A 21,293-nucleotide genomic window follows, 5' to 3' on the forward strand; every position below is an offset into this window, starting at 1 on the left:
CCATGCCTCCCATTGCACGGGGCCTCTGTAATATATTTTTATTAATCCTGGGCTGCCTATTATGCCATATAAAGGATGAAATCTGACTGTTTAATTTGGAAAAAAAAGATTTTGTTAGATAGATAGGAAGACATTGAAATAAATATAAAAACATAGGGAGAATATTCATCTTAACTGTATTGATCCTCCCTCCTAAGGAGAGAGGCAGAGGGTCCCAGCGCTCCAGGTCTTGTTTAAGGTTACTTAAGAGGGGATGATAGTTAGCCTTAAAAAGATCCTTGTGGTTACGTGTGACCCATATACCTAAATATTTAATTTTTTTAGGGCTAAATTTAAAAGGGATTGACCCAAAATATAATCTGTCTACAGAAGAGATAGGCATAAGTTCACTTTTCTGAAAGTTAACTTTATAACCAGATATTCTTCCGAACTTTGTGAGTAGAATCGATAATTCAGGAAGACTTGAGAGGGGGTCAGATATAAATAATAACATGTCATCCGCATAAAGTGACACTTTATGCTCCAAACCCACCCGGTGTATCCCTTTAATGGTGGGGCACTGCTTCAGGGCTAATGCTAGTGGCTCAAGTGCAACAGCAAACAAAAGTGGTGAAAGAGGACACCCCTGCCTCGTGCCCCGCCTCAGCTCAAAGTAGGAGGATAAGTTATTATTGGTGCGTACCGCAGCCACTGGGAGCGTGTATAGTAGTCTGATCCAGGAGATAAATTTAGGGCCGAAATTAAACGCTTCTAATGTCTTGAAAAGATAGTCCCACTCCACCCTATCAAACGCTTTTTCAGCGTCGAGTGACAGCATCACCTCAATATTCCCAGGATCGGGCGGAGTGGAACAATAAAGGATATTAAATAGACGCCTGATATTGAAAAATGAATAACGATTTTTTATAAATCCTGTCTGGTCAGGCGAAATAATAGAGGGGATAATATTTTTAAGGCGACGCGCCAAAATCTTGGCAAGAATCTTTGCATCTGTGTTCAGCAACGAAATAGGGCGGTATGAACTGCAATTAAGGGGATTTTTATCCTTTTTAAGTAATAAAGAGACGACTGCTTGACGCATGGTTGGGGGCAAAGAATTGGTGACTAAAGATTCTTCAAATACTAACAATAACAAAGGAGATAACTGATCAGAAAACTTTTTGAAAAATTCAGTTGAGAAGCCGTCTGGCCCTGGAGATTTGCCACTTTGCATGGCACCGATTGCTGACACTATTTCCTTAACTGAGAAAACCCTTTCCAGTTCAGCCGAGAATTCTACACCTACAGAAGGCATTTTCAGGGATTTAAAAAAAGTCATCTAAGACAGCAGGGTTAGTGGGCCCATCTGAAGTATATAATACCTGGTAGAATTTCCTGAAACAAGAATTGATCCTCTCATTGTCAGTGCATTTTAAACCACATTCATCGTTGATTTCAGGAATGGTTTGATTAGCAGTTCTTTGGCGCAGCTGGTGAGCAAGTGCACGGCCGGACTTTTCCCCATGTTCATAATGACCATGTCTTGATTTGGAAATAAGGTATTCAGCATGTCGGGTGGACAGGAGATCAAACTCTGTCTGTAATGACAAGCGCTTCTTAATTACATCTGCTGATGGGAAATGGCTATGCAGCCTGTCTAACTCTAATATCTCATCTGTTACTTTTTTAATACGCTCAGTGTTAGCCCTTTTTTTATTTGCACAGTATGAAATAATTTGACCCCTTAGATATGCCTTTAGCGACTCCCAAACAGTAGATGGTGACATCCCTGGGGTTTGATTGATGTCGGGAAACATTTTAATTTCAGACGATATGAACTTAGTAAACTCATCTTCTGACAGAAGTAGAGGGTTGAACCGCCATGAACGATATGTAGATTGTGTATTAGGAATGTACATTTTCATGATTAAGGGACCATGATCCGAGATGACCATAGCCCCGTAATCACATTCTTTCGTGAGATGCAGAATTCTTTTATCCAGGAAAAAGTAATCAATACGTGAATACGTCTTATGCACCGGGGAAAAGTACGAGTACGCCCTAGAGGTGGGGTTGCGAAACCGCCACACATCCGCTACACCATAGGTCTTCAGGAAGAGCTGAATAGAGTAAGCTGACTTTTTCAGGGATGCCCTCTTAGAAACGCTCCTATCTAAAAGAGGAGAAAGTACACAGTTAATGTCACCGCCAAGTACAAGATGATGTGATGACAAGTCTGGTAAGTGAGAAAAAAAATTGGTGAAGAATGTAGAGTCATCCCAGTTCGGGGCATAAACACAGGCTTAAATAACTGGGAGCGAGTATAATTTCACTACCACAATGACATATCGCCCTGTAGAGTCAGTTTGCACATGAGATGGCGTGAACTGTACGTTTTTGCTTATCATAATAGCGACACCCCTAGCCTTTGAGCAGAAATTGGATTGATACACCTGGCCAGCCCATCCCCTGACCAGGCGAGAACTATCACAAGAGCGTATATGGGTCTCTTGTAAGAATGCAATATCTGCACTGAGCTGTTTTAGGTGTGAGAATACTTTTTTAAATTTCACTGGATGATTGAGTGATTTAACATTCCAACTTATGAAGTTAGCAGGGCAACCATCATAACCTCCTGTATTATTTATATTGGCCATATTGTGTATGCAGAGAGGTGAAAACCATATATGAAACACAAAAACACAAAAACAAACATAAATAAAAATAAAATAAAGGTCTGGCAGAGTGGTATCAGATCATAGATAGGTCCAGAAGTTACCCACCCCCTATCACCCACATGAACAAGGTGATAATAACAACCCTCAGAAAAAAATCCACACATTAAGTGTTTGTGGTTGGGAACTATAGAGCCAAGCACTCGGGCTCCCGTCGAGCCTCCAACAGAAAGAAAATAAGGATTAGTGAAGTGTAAAGTTATAATTCTTGGGAGAGAATGTATTAATTATGCTGAGTATCAAGACTATACAGCATTGGCTTCCTTAAATAACATTGTATCAAGTGTAATGACTCTTAAAAATAGCCAACTATTGCTGACCCAATTAACCCATAATAATAATCAGGAACTAAAACGGTGTTTCTTTCATTTTAACTCGGGAAATCCTTTAAGCAAAAACAGCAAACCAATACTAGTAGTAACACAAGGCTGAACATGAAATAGTATGTCAGCCTGTATGCACACAGTTCAAGCTGGTCATCCTGACCGATAAGAAAGTGGAACAGTTATAGTATATAGAAAATGTAAACATTGTGCTATGAATTTGTACCTGATGTCAATTGGCACAATGAAATACACATGTTCACCATACCCGTAGGTCGACAGAGGTTTTATGTTCAGTTGAAATAATCAGTCTCATGTACATTCTGCGGCCTCCGTGGTTTTGAGAATATTGTTCTTGACATAGGTCATAGCCTTGTCCGGGTCAGTGAACTCCCTGTCCTCCCCTCTGTACGTGACCCGAAAACGCGCTGGAAACAGAATCCCGTACCGGACTCCCTGTCGGTCGCGAAGCAGCTTCCTCACCTCTGTGAATGCAGCCCGAGCTTTAGCCACAGTTGCCGTGTAGTCCGGGAAGATGGTAATCGGTTCCCCGTTGAAACGGAGCAGACCCCGTGTGCGAGCGCGTCACAGTATCTGGCCACAATCTTGGTAATAATGAAGCTTAGCAACGATGGCACGAGATTTTCCGCCCGGCTTCTTTGGTCCTAGGCTCCGAGAGAGGTCGATCAACGGCTCTTTATCCAACCCTAGCACCTCAGTTAGCAACTTTGATACAGAGGTTGTAGTGCTGGAGTCGGGTGTTTCGGGTACTCCAATGATTCTTATGCTACATCTCCTCATCCGCCCTTCCATATCCTCACACTTCGTTTTCAGTTCTGCCATTTCTGCCTTCATCTCACTCACAGCTTTTTGTAAAGTAGCCATTTCATCTGACAATGCTGATAGCCCCCCCTCAACCTCTTTGATGTTAACTTTCACCTGATCGATCTCGGACTTCAGCGCCACGGTGTTGTTTATTATCTCCGTTTTCACCGCCTTCAGCTCGTTCTTGAGCATTTCGAAGTCATCAGCGAGGGCATTTTTCAGCTCTGACTTTATCACCGTTGAGATGTCCGCTTTCAAAGAAAGAAGGATTTCTGATTTCAAGCCTTCAACGTCCATCTCTCCCGAGGCAGGTGAGGGCGGGGTCACTTTAGCTGGGCTCTTGGCAGTACTCTGGTCCGAGGATGTCTTGGACCTTGTTTTGGAGGATCCAGTATACTTAAATTTCTTCAGCCTCGTGTCCATCAAGGGGCCACCGTGGATTTATTCCAATATCCGATGGAGTTTAGTAATAGTTTACTGTTGTATGAGAAGTATTACACTTTACATTTTTCGGTTGAAATAGAGGCTTAACGGGAGCACATGTCGAACACAACCTACTCCATTGCGGCCAAGCCACGCCCCCCAATGGTACCTTTTTCTGCACGAAAAACTCCTTCACTGTGTTATAAATGTCAACTCCCCTCGTAGTTGTCTTTATGGGCAGTAGTGTCAGGAGTTCTTCTCTTGTAGAGAAATCTTCAAACACCATCCGGATAAAAACCATCAGCTGCGCTGTGCTGTCCACGGACTCGTCGCACTGGATGCTAAACCACCTGCACCTCGCCAGATCCCGGTCCAGCTGATCGACCAAGATACTGGACAAAGGTGACACTCGTCTAGCCATCGTAGATGCCCCCAGTTGGACGTCGGAGAGAGTGGCGATTACGTCGCTTCCATATTTCTCGTCTTTAAGTACAGTGTTAGCAATTATCATCATTGCTTCTTTGACAACTTCTCCGTCTGAAAATGCCTTCTTCTTGATCAGGAAATGCGTAGCTCTAAAAGAGGCTTTGGTTGCTTTTTGTGACTTTTTCGCCGGCCTTGTGAAAAAAGCTTGTTGTTTACCCAAAGCTGTCTTTAGCTCAAGGGCTTTTTCTGCCCGTGAGTGCGCTTCCGGTGAGTAGTTAGTAGTTTTTGTGATTCAGTAGTAAAGTGTCTCTCCACATTGTGCCGCTTTGCCATTGCCACAGTCGCTCGCATATAAGACACATGCAGGTTTCTTTCACAGTCGTAAAAAGAACTCCGACTCCCATTCATTGTGAAAGTGATACGTTTTCTTTCTTTTTTCTGCCATGTTTTTGGGGTAAGAAACTACGTTCAGCGACAATCTTAGCTACGCCCTCTAGCTTAGCCTACTCTCCACGAGCACTGTATTGTCACACGCACAATACTGACCGAACTGGAGTACGTCAGAGTTCACCTAAACTTATCTAAACTTCATGTATAAGAAACATATTTTTAAGATATTTTCATTTTTTAAATCTATATAAATGCAAGTGTGATTAAAAAAAAAAATGAATAGCAACAGAATAAAATACAATTTTATATGCAGCTGAGTTGTGCTATTTTTAGAACAGGCCTGCGGGCGACTCATGTGGTCTTTGGGGGCGACCTGGTGCCCGCGGGCACCGTGTTGGTGACCCCTGGTATAGACCCTTTTAGTGCCGCCATCACAATAACATCACAGTGTTAGCTGGAGGCAAAACAAAGGGAAAACTGGAGGTGGCTAATACAAACCAGCACGGAGTCGGCTGCATAAGGAGCTTAAAATGTTATTTTATTGTGTTTTTGGTTGCCAGAATCGATGGAGTACAGGCTCCAATTTGAAATTTTTTTTAATCGCATACCTGCTGCCACTGCCAGCAAAAGAAACCAATGACTGTGGGGTTAAACGCAATAAAACGAGCAGACTGGACAGAAACGATCATCAAAAAAGGTTAAATAAACTATTGTCTTTTTTTTTTTGGTATGGATTATGGTTTGGTTACGTATCTAAAAATGTATCATGTATGCCAACCTAATCAGAAATTGGGGAACAAGTTAAGCGTTTTCTCACATAATGCTAACTGAAGTGTATGTACAGTGAGCGAAAAAAGTATTTGATCACCTGCTGATATTTAACTTTTGCCCACTGACAAACAATTGATCAGTCTATAATTTTAATGGTAGGTTAATTTGAACAAAGAGAGACAGAATAACAACAAACAAACTCCAGAAACACGTATGTCAAAACGTTTATAAATTGAATTGCATTTTAATGAGGGAAATAAGTATTTGACCCCTCTGCAAAACATGACTTAGTACTTGGTGGCAAAACCCTTGTTGGCAATCTCAGAGTTCAGACATTTTTTTTAGTTGGCCACCAGGTTTGCACACATATCAGGAGGGATTTTGTCCCATCTCCTCTTTGCAGATCTTCTCCAAGTCATTAAGGTTTCGAGGCTGACGTTTGGCAACTCGAACCTTCAGCTCCCTCCACAGATTTTCTATGGTATTAAGGTCTGGAGACTGGCTAGGCCACTCCAGGACCTTAATGTGCTTCTTCTTGAGCCACTCCTTTGTTGCCTTGGCCGTGTGTTTTGGGTCCTTGTCATGCTGGAATACCCATCCATGACCCATTTAAAATGCCTTGGCTGAGTGAAGAAGGTTCTCACCCAAGATTTGACGGTACATGGCCCCGTCCATCGTCCCTTTGATGCAGTAAAGTTGTCCTGTCCCCTTAGCAGAAAAACGCCCCAAAGCATAATGTTTCCACCTCCAGGTTTGACGATGGGTATAGTGTTCTTGGGGTCATAGGCAGCATTCCTCCTCCTCCAAACACGGCGAGTTGAGTTGATGCCAAAGAGCTCAATTTTGGTCTCATCTGACCACAACACTTTCACCCAGTTCTCCTCTGAATCATTCTGATGTTCATTGGCAAACTTCAGACGGGCCTGTACATGTGCTTTCTTGAGCAGGGGGACATTGCGGGTGCTGCAGGATTTCAGTCCTTCACGGCGTAGTGCGTTACCAATTGTTTTCTTGGTGACTATGGTCCCAGCTGCCTTGAGATCATTGACAAGATTCTCCAGTGTAGTTCTGGGCTTATTCCACGTGGTGAGATCTTGCATGGAGCCCCAGACCGAGGGAGATTGACAGTTCTTTTGTGTTTCTTCCATTTGCGAATAATCGCACCAACTGTTTTCACCTTCTCACCAAGCTGCTTTGCGATGGTCTTGCAACCCATTCCAGCCATGTGTAGATCTACAATCTTGTCCCTGACATCCTTGGACAGCTCTTTGGTCTTGGCCATGGTGGAGAGTTTGGAATCTTATTGATTGATTGCTTCTGTGAACAGGTGTCTTTTATACAGGTAACAAACTGAGATTAGGAGCAATCCCTTTAAGAGTGTGCTCCTAATCTCAGCTCGTTACCTGTATAAAAGACACCTGGGAGCCAGACATCTCTGATTGAGAGGGGGTCGAATACTTATTTCCCTCATTAAAATGCAATTCAATTTATACATTTTTGACATGTGTTTTTCTGGATTTTTTCTGGTTATTCTGTCTCTCATTGTTAAAATTAAAATACCATAAAATGTATAGACTGATCATTTCTTTGTCAGTGGGCAAAAGTACAAAATCACCAGGGCATCAAATACTTATTCCCCCTCACTGTAACTACGATCTTCAGTTAACTACATTTCTCATTTCATGTTAAACGTCTCCAGTTCTTGAGTTTGAGCTTTTGTTTCAGATCTGTGCATGTTTTGATTACCGATCCGGTACTGGAATTTATTCTTTTAAATGTATTTATTTTTGGCTGTTATCAATGTCATTAAGTGTCATTGTTTTTACTGCAGCTCGCTCGGTTTGTTAAATGAAGCTTAACATTGTCTTTGTGTTTGTTTTTGAGTTGCCACAGTTTGCAATAGACTGGCATGTCTTAAGGTCAATATTAGTTAAAAAATTACAAAACAAAAACAGCTTTCTCTAGAAACTCAGTCAATCATTGTTTTGAGCAATGAAGGCTATACAATGCTTGAAATTGCCCAAAAACGGAAGACTTCATACAAAGACACTACAGTCTTCAAAGACATAGAACAACTGACTCTAACAAGGACTGAAAGAGATGTGGAAGACCAGATGTACAACTAAACAAGAGGATAAGTACATCAGAGTCTCTAGTTTGAGAAATAGTCGCCTCACATTTCCTCAGCTGACAGCTTCATTGAATTCTACCCGCTAAACACCAGTTTCACGTACAACAGTAAAGAGAAGACTCAGGGGTGCAGGCCTTATGGGTAGACTTGCAAAGAAAAAGCCACATATGAAACAGAAAATCAAAAAGAAAAGGTTCAAGTGGGCAAAGAGAAAAAGACACTGGACAACAGATTATTGGAAAAGAGTGTTATGGATCTTAACCCCATTGAGCTTGTAGGATCAGCTCAAATGTAAGGTGTGTGAGAATTGCCCAACAAGACAGTGCTACAGGAAGTGTAGGGTGAAAGGTCAAGTTCAACAGGAAGTGTGGGGTGAAAGGTCACCTGAGTATATGGACAAACGTAATTTCTGCACGTGGAGGATTTTTTGATGAGAACTTAAACAGTAGTAACAAAAATGTAATTGTAATAGTAATTTTTCACATTATTAATGTCCTGACTACACTTTGTGATCAGCTGAATGCCATTTTGATGAATAAAAGTACCAATTTCCTTCCATAAGAGTCAAATCTGTACATTATTCTAAATATTTGGCCGCCTGTGTGTGTCTGTATATATATATATATATATATATATATATATATATATATATATATATATATATATATATATATACACACACACACATATATGTATACACACATATATACAGTGCCCCCCACAATTATTGGCACCCCTGTTTAAGATGTGGTCGAGGACCCAAATGCAAAAAAAGAGAAAATTCCAACCTTTTATTTGATTTCAAGTTTTTCTTTTTTTCTAAATGTTTGATTTTATTTTAACCACCAAAGTAATGTACTTAAATAAAAGGTTGGATTTTTATCTTTTTTGCATTTGGGTTCTATGTTGTTTAAAAAAAGGACAATTTTTAGAAGTCCTCGACCACATCTTAAACAGGGGTGCCAATAATTGTGGAGGGCACTGTATATATACACATATACATACATATACACACTATTTTTCATTTTTGTTTTGGGGCTAGTGAAAATTTTGGCACGGCAAGTAAAAGTCTTGGACTAAATCCTTAGCGTTGAGCCCTGAAATGTAAATGAAATTATTACAGATCATAGTTTGGATAATATATATATATATATATATATATATATATATATATATATATATATATATATATATATAGTTTAAATTAATCTACTTTCCCAGGTTATTGGTAAAAACATGAGCATTGTCTAAAGAGGTGTTTCTACAATTTACAGTGAATTTTTATTTACTCAGATCAGGTCTTCAAAGTCTTTTGAACTACTTATGCTTATTGTGACACCATCAGATATAAATACAAAATTGTGACAGTATAGATCACCAGGGCTGTACAGAATTCCTTGGGGAATTTGCAAATTTTATATCAGATCTAGTAGTTAATGTACATAGAGCTATAATATTGGTGACTTCAACATTCACATATATAATGAAAATGACACATTGCGATTAGCATTTATCGATATTCTCAACTCTCTTGGAGTCAGACAAAATATAACAGGACCAACTCATCACCATAATCATACATTAGATTTAATTCTGTCATATGGAGTTAATGTTGATACAACAGAAATTCTACCGCAGAGTGATGACATCTCGGATCATTATCTCGTCTCTTGTTTACTGCAATCAGCTATTATCACTCAATCAACACCATGTTATCGTTCAGGCAGAGCTCTTCATTAAACCACTAAAGAGAGCTTCACTAATAATCATAAACACAGTCTCTAGCACTCGCTATAGTGTCACCCCCTTCAATTACAGAAATGTAAACAAAAAAGCCAGCACCATGGTACAATGATCACACTCATGCTCTCAAGAGCAGCTCAGAAAATGGAGCACAAGGGGAAGAAACACAAAATAATAGATATTTCACAGTGCATGGAAGGATAGTGTCTATAGACAGGCACTAAAAGCTGCCAGGTCAGCATATTTTAGCAAACTCATAGAAAATAACCACAACAATCCTAGATGTTTATTCAGTAATGTGGCTAAATTGATTAAGAATAAAGCATTGACTGAACCAGATATTCTGTTGCTGCACTTACTATTGTATTGACTTCATGAATTTCTTTACTGATAAAATTTAAACATACAGAAATAAAATTGGAACTATGCAATCATCTGTCACAGCACCTTAGAAAAAATTGTCTCAAAACAGAGTTCTTTGCAAGCAACTTTAATCCTTTGCTGTGATAGTTCAAGAAGAGCTAAAACAAATTATTAAAAAAATCAAAAGCCACAGCATGTATGTTAGATCCAATATCAACTAAGCTCTTAAAAGAGGTATCTCCTGTAATCTCAGAACCTCTTCTTAATATTATTAACTTCTCACTATCTGTAGGACATGTCCCAAGAAACTTTAAAATGGCAGTTATCAAACTGTTATTAAGAAGCCACAACTTGATCCTGAAGAATTGGCTAATTATAGACCAAAATGTACCATTTATAACAAAAATACTAGAGAAGGTAGTGTCCTCCCAACTATGTTCATTTATACAGATAAATTGTATATATATGAACAATTTCAGTCAGGATTTAGGCCCCATCACAGTACAGAGACTGCACTTATCAGAGTTACACATGACTCTCTCTTCTTGTGCTTTTAGATCTCAGTGCTGCCTTCGACACGATAGATCACAAGATTCTCTTGAATAGGATGGAGAATTATGCTGGCATTAGTGGACTTGCATTAAAATGGTTTAGGTCCTATTTATCAGAATGCTACCACTTTGTATGTGTAAACAAGGAATTGTCAAATCAAACAAAAAAGTTAAGTATGGAGTGCCACAGGGATCAGTTTTAGGGCCTCTGCTTTTCTCCATGTATATGCTTCTCCTGGGAGATATTATCAGGAATCGTGGAATAAGCTTCCACTGTTATGCCGACGATACCCAACTTTATATTTCTTCTAAATCCAATGAAAATTCACAATTCTCCAATTCAGCAAAGTGACTCAATGAAATCTGAGATTGGATTGTCAGAAATTTCCTTTAAATCAATTCCCGAAAAAACAGAGATGCTAATTAGCAGAACAAAAACCTCAAAAATATAATTTGACTCTGGATGGATGTACTGTTACTTCTTCTACAGTGTAGAACTTGGGAGTTATATTTGATACCAATCTGTCCCATGAAAATCAAATATCCAATGTTTGTAGAACAGCATTATTCCACCTCAGAAATATTGCTAAATTACGACACATACTCTCTGTTGCTGATGCTGAAAAACTAACTAATGTGTTAATGTCCTCAAGACTAGATTATTGTAATGCATTACTGGGAGGATGTCCAGCAAGTTCAATAAATAAAGTTATTAATGTGCCCATTAACGTGAAGGAGCCGGTATGTCGACTTAGTTTAAAAACAGTGGCAACGAAAAGTGTCAATATAACTAACTAGGGCTGGGCGAATACCTACGATATCATCGCAATGATTTTGCTGAAGATTTAGAATTTAACAATAGCGTGAATATCGCAATGAATATTAATATAATAAGCCTTCATTTGGCCATTAAGTTTTATAGATTGCATGAGTAGACTAATTTCACAATCCTTCAGGGCTCTATAATTAATCAAAATAACAACAAAATGGAGATATGATCATTTGTGAATATTTAACTGCCAAAGTCTGTGATTAAAGATGGATAAACATGGTCGGTGTGCACTTCAGAATGAACCGGCGATGCACTGATCTGTGTGCATGCGTTGGGCTCGTGTTTTTAGCGCAGTTAACCTCCATTCTGAAGTAGTGCAGGTTCAAGCATTCAAGCAATTCTGAACATTAGTAACTGCTATAAAGTTATTATACAAATCTACAAACATGGAACAATAAAGGAGAGTTTGACAGCGGTTCACAAGAAGTGAAACTCATAACTGTCAAACAAACATTGCACTTTTCCCGTTTCATAATAAAATCTCCTGGTGAAGGTGAAATAAACACAACTGCACTTGCATTTAAGTTAGGACGTAAAGTTAACACTAAGGGCTTAGTAACTACTAGTTAGCTTGTAACTAAATCAGCGCTTGAATTGGTTGCACCACCTGTTCTTAAGGTAAGACTTAACAAGTAGGTTGTAAGCTCTCCATAATGCATAGTAGCATAATATGAAGTTTACCTGTATTGATCCAATAAACAGCCTTCAAATTTGTAAACAGCAGTGTTAAAAAAGCTGTGAATTTCAGTTAGATCTTGTTACGGTTGATCAAACCTTGTTTGTTCACATAACTGTCAGCTGTAATAAATTAAATCCCCATAACGGGGGACGTTATGTAATAAAAGTAGATTTTAAATAGAATATTTGCCCTGTGTAAATACCAATATATTGGAACTATATCTAAAATAAGTGGTAAATACTAATACAACAGGCTGGAAAAATAGACATTTATTTTAATATCTTATATTTTGAATGTGTTCAAACTTGACACCAGGCGATGCACCCTAAAAACTGCCCCATTAGGTCAGTTTCATGCTGAATAGCCCCTTAAAAGTACATTTTTCTCTCTCTCGTGAATGTAAACGGGTGTAAATGTCAACATCATACTGAATGTCGAAATGTTTGATGCCCGTCACACAAAATTAACTGGCTGACGGTTGATGCACATATCAAATTCATGGCTCTGATGCAGACATACTGAACAGTCAGTGGGTCTGATCCAGCATACGTAAAATCAGTTCTGCAGAGCCTTGTTGTACCAACACAAAGAACCAAAACACTTTCCCAGACTTTCAGCTTCATCATACCACACTGGAATGACATTCCCAACTCCATCTGACTCACTTTCCATCTTCAAAAAACAAAATTTCTCCATGAGCACTTACCTGCCATAAATATTTAGTTTATCCGTAAGGTTTCTAATCCTACCGAAGTTTAATGATGCAACGCTCAAATATTTAGTAGTGTGTAAATTGTTGTCTGCCTTGTTCAGACTGCCACTAAAAATCAGATTTTTGATAGTCTAGACACCAAAAAACCACAAGAAATCTAATTCAAACCACATCGGGAGGTGGTTTCAGTCCGGAAGCTCTGGCTGATGAATTCGGATTTCAAATGGTCTTTTGCGTCACTCTTAACGCGACACACAACGATGACGTCATAAATCAGTGACAGGACCACGGAACATCACAATATTTAAAAGACTCCTCCGTCGCTGAGTTTTAACTGTGATGGAGGACGCTTATTTGGAGAGCGAGATGATGCACCTCCATTTTTCCCGCATCTGTTTTGAAAGCATGTGGGTACGGCTACCTCGTTACCTAATAAACACGCGCAGATAGGTTGGTTGTCTAATCGCGTGAATCTGATTTAATCATTTGCAGTTAATAGTGCGGACAGTCTGCCTGAAGAGATCTTTTTCGAGAAAAAAAAAATCCAATGTGCCTTCAGTCTGAACATAGAAGTGCCCATTTACACCACAAGTAGGTTAAGTTGCAACGTGCATAGCTGGTGCAACCGACCCCATGAACTGTTTTTTAAAGTTTTTCTCACCTCGTACATTCGACCAGTAACAAAACCAGCTAAAACACCAAATAGATTTAAAAAAAAAAAACATGCACAGAAAAATAAATACAAACCCCAATAATATTATAAAACACATTGAACACTTACCGAGTGTACGAACTTTCAGCTCTTCTTCTTCTGGTGTTTTCTGTCGGTCTATGAAACAACTTCCGGTGAATTTCCACCTCCTGCTGGACTGGAGTGAATAAAACACCAACATCTGATTCATCAGTCCTGAGGGCTGTTTCACAAAAGCAGAATTTAGAAATCCAGGATAAGAGATAAAGCTGGGCTTGACCTAGTGTGATCAGTGCATCCTGGCTTTATCAGTTTCACAAAGGCCAAACCAGGCTCAGGAGGAGCGGCTATGTCAAGCCCGGTGTAAGTAATTCAGATAAGTGGGTGTCAACAGCTTTCTTCAAGAGACCACACGGTCCATCACAGATTCATTGATGCTACAATGGATAAGTTGCGTGCGCCATACTTCACAGCAAATGAGCAACATCTTTTAATGGAGACTTACGACGAATTGAAGCACATCATACTCAGAAAAGGAAACACTGCCGCTATTATAAAGGAGCGAGAAGGGCATGGCAAACAATAGCGGATCGACTGAATCGTAAGTAGCTACTGAAAGCGTCATAATTATACATTCAAGGAGTTACTTGTCATTTGCTCAAATGAACAACTGTAAACTTAAAATGAACAGTGGAAGTCAATGTTGTAACGTGTGAATCTGACAGCTGATTAATTTATGTTACTCTTTTTTGTTACACATCCTATCAATATTTATACAGAACAAACATGACTGGACCAAAGAGGACCTGGCAACAGGTCAAGATCAAGACTCGGGAGTCATGGACTGAGCCAGGCCACTTTGCCTCGATATTGCTGAAGATGCAGTCAGCATCACAGATCATCTGAAGCAATAAGTGTTGAGGTCATTTAATGCACATAATAAATGTATGTAGTTGATAGTAGGTCTAATCATAACCCACTCTTACCTGAACATTGATACTATGAAAGGATTTTCTGTTAACAATATCACCTTCATGTGCACCAGAGGGGCGTTTTATCCTAATGTGTGTGCAGTCCAGCGCACCAATAACATTAGGGAATCCTGTATCAAAAAAGGAAAGAAAAGTATTCCACCTGTTCTAAAGTTTATTTTGTGATGTGTAGCCTAATTCATGTTACCTGCAATGTTGTAGAATCCCTCCTTGATATAGTTCATTCTTCTGTGGCCGGGGAAGGTTATGAAGATGTGCGTATATCCTTTTAATGCCAAATACACACTTCTGACGGTGCGGCAAATAGTGGCTTTGCTAAGATTTTCAGCATCTCCTACTGCATATAGGAACATACCACTAGCGAAAAATCTGAGCCCAATACAGATCATCTGTGAAATGGTCAAGGCATGGCTCCATGCGGTGCGGTGCTGAATTTTGGGACCCAACAGTCTGCACAGGTAGCGGATGCCATCCCCAGAAAAGCGGTAACGCTCTTGCAGGTAATTGTCGGGAAAAGCCAATGGGTCGGACCTGTCCCGAAACACTTTTTCACGTCTGAAAGCCCTTCTCAATATAAGTGCTTCATCTTCTACGATGTCATCCAAAAATGGGCATGCCATTGTAAAGGACGAAACATGTGTTTAGAGCTACTTATATTGCCTGACTTGATTGACAACACTTTTGCTTCTTTATCAGCCATTTCTCTAATTCCCTCATCACATACAATAGCCTATTAAAGACCTATCTGTCAAACTTAGAACAACAGCAGTCTTCAAAAACACAATTGAACAGTAACAATGCCCATATGGATAATTATTATTAATAATGGTAGGCTACCATCATAATGTTACAATAATAATAGTACTTGACTGAATGCCAATATGTATCTGAGGTATTTTAATGCAGGCTGATAAAAATTGCGCTGAACACATAGATGACAAAACGGAATAACTGACAAAACACATTGGTTTCTGATCGGCGAGACCACTGACTGAACAGATAAGGCACCAGGATTGACTAAGCCTGGCTGTTAGCCTGGTCTGGAGCAGGCTAGCTGCACAGAATAAATCGCCATGGTAACTTATGTGCTACTGCTTTCGTGAAACCGAGTCCCGGCTTAATTCAGCCAGGATATCTGGAAAATCCCGGCTTAATCCGCTATCTTGGTTTTGTGAAACAGCCCTCTGGGGTGTATTCCAGAAAGCAAGGTTAACTTACCGTCAGATAAACCTTAAACTCTTGGTTGATTAACCCCAAACTTGCTTACTCTAGGTATGTCGGTTCCAAAACACCTGTGAGGAGTTAGTTTAATCAACCTCCTATTGGTAACCTAGAGTTAATGCGCGCGCACGGCGAGTACATAAAGACATTGTCAATGGATCGCAGAGTTCAGGAGTCACCATGGAAACCAAGGGAGAAAAAAAGCGAGCTACATACTTCGGTGAAACTGAGTTGGAGGTTTTAATGCTTGCTTATGAAGACTATAAGCCCGTTATAACTAAAAAAAAAAAAAAAAGCAATACTGCTGCATCAGCAAAAGAAAGAGAGTTGGCTTGGCAAAAAATAACGGACAGAGTAAATGCGTATTTGTTTAAGAATATACATTGAGTATTGAACATGCATGATTATCTTATTGGTTTAATTATCTTGCAGTTGCTGATGGCCACATTGTATTATTGGATCCTCCTGCAACACCACACTCTGTCACAGTTGTGATTATTGTCTTTAGGTTTCTGCTTGCTAGCTAGACCAAGCATCCTTCCTTATTTTCACTGTAGGATGACGATGAAGAGACCACTTCTGCTGTGACAGAAACAGAAAATGTGGGGAGGCCCATAGAGGTATGATGCATAGAATGCATTCCCTCTTTTTTACATAAGAGAATAAATAAATTGTCATTGTCATTTTACAGAATATGGCAGGAGATTTTAATACAGCTGAGGGTCCATCTACCTCCACACAGAATCTTAGCAGTGTAAGAAATGTTCTGCAGTTCTCCTTCCTCATTTAAATATTTGGTCTGTGTTTGTATTACAGACTTTTTCAGTCATGTTTAATTATTCTGTCTTTCTAGTTGCCTGCCAAAGAGCTGTATAAGGTCCACCTTCAAAAGCAAATCAGAAAAAGTGACACGGAGATGGACCTTATACAGCTTCAAATGGAGGAGAAAAGGCTTAACCTAAAAAAGGCCAGACTTGAAATTGAATTGCTGGAGCACCAGCTTAAGGTGGGAAACAGTATGTGAACATTAATCTGTCATTTGTTACAGGAAATAAAGAAACAATGAACAACACTTGACTGTTAACTGGTTTTAATTAAAGTGATTTTGGCAAATCATGTCTCGTACTACCCTGCCATCTCTTTCGTCTACTGGGTTCACTGGGGGTTCCTCTTGGCCATCTTCATCAAGAGAAGGGGGGGCCCTCTCACCTCTCAGTGTGGCAATGTTGTGAAGAACAACACAAGCAGCTATGATGTCACATGACCTTTCTGGGCTGACCCTGAGCCCACGCAGGCACTGAAACCTTGCCTTCAGGATGCCTATGGTCATTTCCACCTTGACCCGTGTTCTGCTGTGGGCCAGGTTGAATTGTGCCTGTGGTCCAGGCTCAGGTTCAGGGTAGGGTGTCATCATATAGGGCAGACAAGGGTACCCTCTGTCCCCCAGCAAGTAACCATTGAAGTGTCCTATAAAGGTAGTTAAAGTGTATAATTGCATAAAAAAGCATTAAAAAAAAAAAAAAAACACTGTGTAAGGCAAAACATACCCTGTTGAAATTTGTGGCACAATGATGACTCCCTAAACATTCTGGCATCATGTACAGACCCTGACCATTTGGCTTCAACATTAGTGATGAGGTGGGTTGCATCACATATTACCTAGTTAGTGGGGACCAGTAATGAGGGTGATTTAATGGTTTAAACACCCAAACATTTAGCACCAGGGACGGACTGACAATCTGTGCGTTCGGGAAAAGTCCAGAACGGCCGTCCAACCGAGGGCCGTCCGTCGGCACAAAAAAAAGTATAATAAAGCAATATGAACAGCCAACAGTAGGGACATTAATACGATCACTTATATGCAACGTGTAAAAAAAAAAAACTGAGGAAGAAGAGTCGGCCTACTAGCCAGTTTGTGATTCGTCCCCGGCCGCAGTCAGATTTGTAATGGAAGCAGGTCAGTTTAGAAAAATGTACAGTTTTGTACATGAGCTGCAGCCAGGACGAAATTAACCCTTTCGCACGTACGATCACACACACACACACACACACACACACACACACACACACACACACACACACACACACACACACACACACACCAGTGTGATTAGAACGGTCAGTGCACCGTGATTAGCTGCTAATATTAAATGTGCTTTCGCGCGTTGGCTGGCGCTGAGCCAGAGACGGACGCGCTCAGCGCTGTCATATCACAACTTAGTTTTCAGTGTTTTCAACCACATAATGTTTCTTTTAAGTTTTAGGTTTCAGACATATAATTTCATTTCACATACGTAGGTACTAAACAAACAATACAATACATTTAGAGAGACATAGAGTTTGTAAAATACACACTGATGTCTATGGAAACGGCAATAATATTCCTTTCCATAATAATTAGACACGTTTTATTCATATCAATCAGATACACATTGTGAAAGTAACTTTAAAGTTTACTCTATTCTTCTCCCAGTTCACCGGTCACTTACTTTCATGTATTTTGGGAGAAGTGGATGAATTAACGTGTTGTAGCCTAAATCCAACAGATCCGATTCTCTGAACTGTGGCACTATGACGGCGCCCATCGCTCACAGCTCAACTAACGCGATCGTTATAAAGGTGTTTAGACAACAAAACTCACCCACTTGCATTTATTTGACAATCTGAATATCAGATATTTCATGCTAACATGCTAACAAATGTGTGAATATTTTTAATAAAAAAGGAAAAACGGCATAAAGCATATCATCATTCATTCAGTGCTGTTGTGGCTGCGGTGTGTCACGTGACAAGCAATGACGCGTCACCATGGAAACCATAAAGTAAATAACGCAGTTAGACACCCCTTATGGCCCTGATGGGTGCATCTGAACAGGGAGCTGTGGATTTCTGCAAATCACACTAGGCTGCAGGTAGTACCAGAGGAGACAGATTTTTTTAATTACCTGCTTCATGTAGTTCTACTTGAACACAGGGTCAGTTTCAGCAAATATGACAGAAAGTTAGTTTTATAAGGCCTACTACACTTTTAAATTTGCTTACATTATATTTGAATAGTTATAAGTTATAGTATATAGTAACTATATGTTTTATAATTACAAGTTTGTGTAATTTGAGGTTTCTGTAGCCAGTGACATTTAATTACTTGTATTTTATTTTCAATGCAGATGTGATGGTATTGTACATTTTTTGTTTTTATTTGAAGGCTGAGGCTTCATTAATAAACAACCCCAATTATTATCATCATTGGTTTTGAGATGTTACTTGCTGTGAATACCTTGTCTGATACAGTATTGTGGCATATTATCAGGACATCCTGGCTAGTGTCTGTTGCGCGGCTAGTGGCGAATGGCCGGATGATGGGCCTATTTGGGAGAAAGTCCAGGGCTGTTTTTTAGCCCCAGTCCGTCCCTGTTTAGCACCCAAAAAAATCTATTGTCACCTGCACATTGATGTTTTGGATTGACTTCCTATTAACATAGTCTCCTTCATTGACTGAAGGAGTTTTAATGGGAATGTGGGTTCCATCAATGCACCTAATCACATTTGGGAACCCTGAAATTGAAAGTTATATAATTAGAAACATTTAAAATGATTGTGACTGTATACAGTATAGATAGATTAAGTAAATGGTCTGTCATAGAATATCATAGAACGGACAAACCCGCCACTCTGTGGAATTCCTCTTTAATGACCCTCGGTGGTTTATGGCGGGAACTGCACAAAAGTGTGAAGGAACCATTTGAGGGCAATACATACTGTACGAACAGCCCTACACACAGTTGCCTTTCCCACATGCTCTGCATCGCCCACTGTATACAAAAAACTCCCCGTCGCAAAAAAGCGAAGGCCAATGCACAAAATGTGCTCCGTGTTAAGCGCTAATCCGCGATGTGTCACGTTTGCCATGTATGGTTTATAAATAAATTAACGATTCTTTTGAAAAACGGCAACGCTGCCGCAAATATTCATTTGGACACGAAAACACCCTCTCACGGCGGAAGATTTCGGATTATCTGTGCTTCCACATCCACTGGATCGTCTTCAAAAGGGTATGCCATGCTCGGAAACCTCTCTGAAACAAACTAACTCTGGAACATAACCTGCTCCGGAGCAGGTTAAGTTCAGAGAGTGAGTTGCTATGACTACTAACATACCCTGAAAGTTACCTCCGTTTTTGGAACCGAAAGTTGAGGTTATCCGCTTACTTACTCTTAAACATACCCGGGTATGTCACATAACCTGCTTTCTGGAATACACCTCTGCTGTTGTTCAACTTAAAAATAAATTTTGTTGCATTATACAAGAATATCTGAAGTGACCAGACTTATATTTCATTGACATTTAATAAATGTTTCTATAATTTGAAATCTTTCTCTAATAAAGCAGCAATTAGTGATTCTTTACTTTTTTGTTGTACAAGTTGCATAAAGTTTATACAAAATTAGTAGGAGACTTTAATACTTTCAGAATTTCTTTTTAACGAACTTATTCAGAAAATGTAAATTATATATATACCTGTATATAAAAAAAGCCTAAATATTTGACATTTCAGCAGTCATTACTTGTATCAACTAAATTCACAAACTGAGTCAGAATAAATTCAGATAAAGTTCACAAGGGCTAATGTTACATTCATTATAATGGGATGAATAATTATAATGATGATTGCAATAAATGTTTCAGTAAGTGGAAAAATCTTTATCATGTGACTAATATCACAGTGTAGTATCATGTATCAAAGTTAAAACAAATCAAAAACATCAGAAGGTGGACCTTATACAGCTCTTTGGCAGGCAACTAGAAAGACAGAATAATTAAACATGACTGAAAAAGTCTGTAATACAAACACAGACCAAATATTTAAATGAGGAAGGAGAACTGCAGAACATTTCTTACACTGCCGATTCTGTGTGGAGGTAGATGGACCCTCAGCTGTATTAAAATCTCCTGCCATATTCTGTAAAATGACAATGACAATTTATTTATTCTCTTATGTAAAAAAGGGGGAATGCATTCTACGCATCATACCTCTATAGGCCTCCCCACATTTTCTGTTTCTGTCACAGCAGAAGTGACATCAGACAATATGTAAACACACAGATGGCAAGACAAATATAGAAATAATCCAAAAAATTATTATGAATCTAATTTTCATTCAAATGCTTTCACATTTTACACTATCGGAGACATTTGTAGATCTATTTGTGATCACAGAGGCAAGTGTTGCTAAAGATGCAACATCCAGTGAGTGTCGTGGAATATTGAAGATCCTTTTCCTCTCAGTAAGAAAACTCTCCAGGGTTCCAGATGTCAAAGATTAGACTTTATTGAACAAAGCCGAGATGCCATCTGATCATCTAGCATCTGAAATGACACTTCAGAATCATGCATCCTTTATACAGCTTCTGTTCCACCCCCTCTCTTTGAGTGATGGCCTCTTCATCCAATAAAATCATCTCATGCCCCCTAGTGTCATCATCACTGTCTTCCTTCCACCTGGTCA

At 39.5% G+C, this 21,293-nt stretch overlaps 1 protein-coding gene and 1 pseudogene across 2 annotated transcripts in view; one reads left to right on the forward strand and one right to left on the reverse strand.

Annotated features, from left to right (window-relative positions):
- LOC127625516 (zinc finger protein 14-like) overlaps positions 1 to 21,293 on the reverse strand; it is a 91,028-nt pseudogene that overhangs the window by 43,232 nt on the left and 26,503 nt on the right.
- LOC127625028 (uncharacterized) overlaps positions 1 to 21,293 on the forward strand; it is a 40,390-nt gene that overhangs the window by 12,260 nt on the left and 6,837 nt on the right. The window lies entirely within an intron of this gene.

The sequence above is a fragment of the Xyrauchen texanus genome, chromosome 31, assembly GCF_025860055.1.
Source record: "Xyrauchen texanus isolate HMW12.3.18 chromosome 31, RBS_HiC_50CHRs, whole genome shotgun sequence".
NCBI lineage: Eukaryota > Metazoa > Chordata > Actinopteri > Cypriniformes > Catostomidae > Xyrauchen > Xyrauchen texanus.